Source organism: Pygoscelis adeliae, unplaced genomic scaffold (assembly GCF_000699105.1).
Source record: "Pygoscelis adeliae isolate BGI_AS28 unplaced genomic scaffold, ASM69910v1 Scaffold145, whole genome shotgun sequence".
NCBI lineage: Eukaryota > Metazoa > Chordata > Aves > Sphenisciformes > Spheniscidae > Pygoscelis > Pygoscelis adeliae.
Genome location: NW_008824866.1, coordinates 2,606,137 through 2,608,242, shown reverse-complemented (window position 1 = coordinate 2,608,242; position 2,106 = coordinate 2,606,137).

Genomic DNA, 2,106 nt, shown 5'->3' with positions numbered 1-2,106 from the left:
GAATTTGAGGCCAACTTCTTACTACTTTCTCTTGGATGTCATGTAATATTTGTTAAACTAATAATTAAAAATCAGCAAAATTATCATCTGGTGGTACTGCAGAGTCACTGTAACAGCAGTACGTTTGTATTTTGCTTCATCATGGATCAACAGCAAAACTGTCAGAACAGCTGTTGTAGAACCACGTATGGGTCAGCACTGAACACAAATGCTTAGCAGTCAGGAGAACTTGATTCAGTTGGAGTCTAATGGGAGACCAGCGCTGAATCTGAGGTGCTGCTGTAGACTGGGCACATCTGTAGAACCTTGAGGTTCCCATTCTGTAAGCAAAATTTCTGCTCTTAAATGTCATGTGAAGAAATATACATAACTGTTACCAAAATAGCTCCCTTATAATTAGAAGGCAGTGAATAGATTTTAAAATCTATGTTTGGAGTTAGTTTACTTCTGTCATGCTGTATGCATGTGAAGCCTGGGCTGGAGAAATAGACTTTATAGGAAGGAAATGGCTAACATAAACTTGGTGTGCATCTGGAAGTTCAAGCCAATACACTGCTGCTATGTGTCTGTACAGCTGGCTGTGGTCCACAGGACTACAAATAGAGCTCTTCCTGGTAGCTGAACAACAGAAAACTGGCCAGTTCAGTCTTCACAGCTGTCAGTGGGAGACCTGGGAGAGGTCAGTGGACAAGAATTTTTGTCAGTTAAAGTCAAGACTGATAGTCACTCATTCATGGGGAATGAAGATGTGGTGCTAGGAAGCCAGTGGAGTGATAGAAACATGAATTCTACTTTGCTTTCAGCACTTTGTAGTTTGTAATAGAGAAACAGGCTCCACCCCTGGGAACAAGCAAGGTTGGAGGGAAGAATGTGACTCACTTCCCTTCTTTTGCAACACAGAATGAGATGAAGCTTAATATATTTCCAGACACATCTCAGCTGATCTGGGTGATTAGAATCCTGTGGCAGTATCTATGGAAAGCTTACAGAACAGAGTGATAGCAGAACACAATTCCTCCTGTGTTGCATGATCCTTTAGATTGAATATTGGGGCTTACTGCATATTTTATAGGGGCTGTCTCATCTGAAATACTGGTATGCCTGCTTGGCTAAAAAAATTAATCAATTTAGTAACTGAAGCACCTTGCACAACACAGCAGCACCCAGTTTTTCCATGGAACAATTAAATCTGAGATACAGTGGTGCTGATAGACTAGCACTTATGACTGCAGTAAGCTTTATATAAGATAATTTATAATGGTCTTTTCTAGGAAGAAGCTTTTATGATGAAACTTGATCTTAAAAGATGGAAAGAGAAAATTGAATTTCCCTTAACTGTGTGTACTTCACACAAGGCCACAGTTCAAGGGTTTGTTTTTTCTCCCCACTATGGAACTACTTTCTCAAGTACAACATTGTAAAAGACTTCTGGTAATGAGGCATAGCGAATAAAGTGTTTAAAAGGCACTCTCACTAATGTTGTGATTGGGTATGTAAATGGGGACAAGGAAGAGTATGTTAGAATAATCTTTCTTCAGGGGAATGAAAAATTATAAGGAAAGCTTTTTTAGATGTGGCAAAAAATAGTAGAATACTTTTCTTGGGTACTAAATAGTTTACCTTAATGCTGAACTAGCTTTAGACTATTGTGCAGGGCTCTATGCTAGTCATGGAAGCAAACACAGCTTGCATGTAGTCTTTCAACTCAGTAGCTTTTTAAAGCAGCTTATAAACTTAAATTTTGCTGGGGTAGATGAGCTGTTCGTAGGAGAGATGCATCTGCTTTCTACCTCTTGTATTTTTATATGATAAGCTAGAAAATTGCTGCTTAGACTGCTGTGGCTATTCTGTATATGTACACCATGGTGTTGCACAAGTTTGAAGCTTTGCATGTGAAAGGGGGGAGAAGAAACAAAACCTGCTACTGACATGTGATTGCCTAAAGAATATCTGCTGTCTATGACCTACTGCTTGCTTTTATTGTCTAAACCATCTTCATCTTAAACCCAGTTTATGATGGCATCTCAAAGTTGTTTCTTGAATCTTACTGTTAGATGCTTTATCTCTTCAGCTTTATAGAAAGACTGAGTTTTCCTCCCTGTGTGC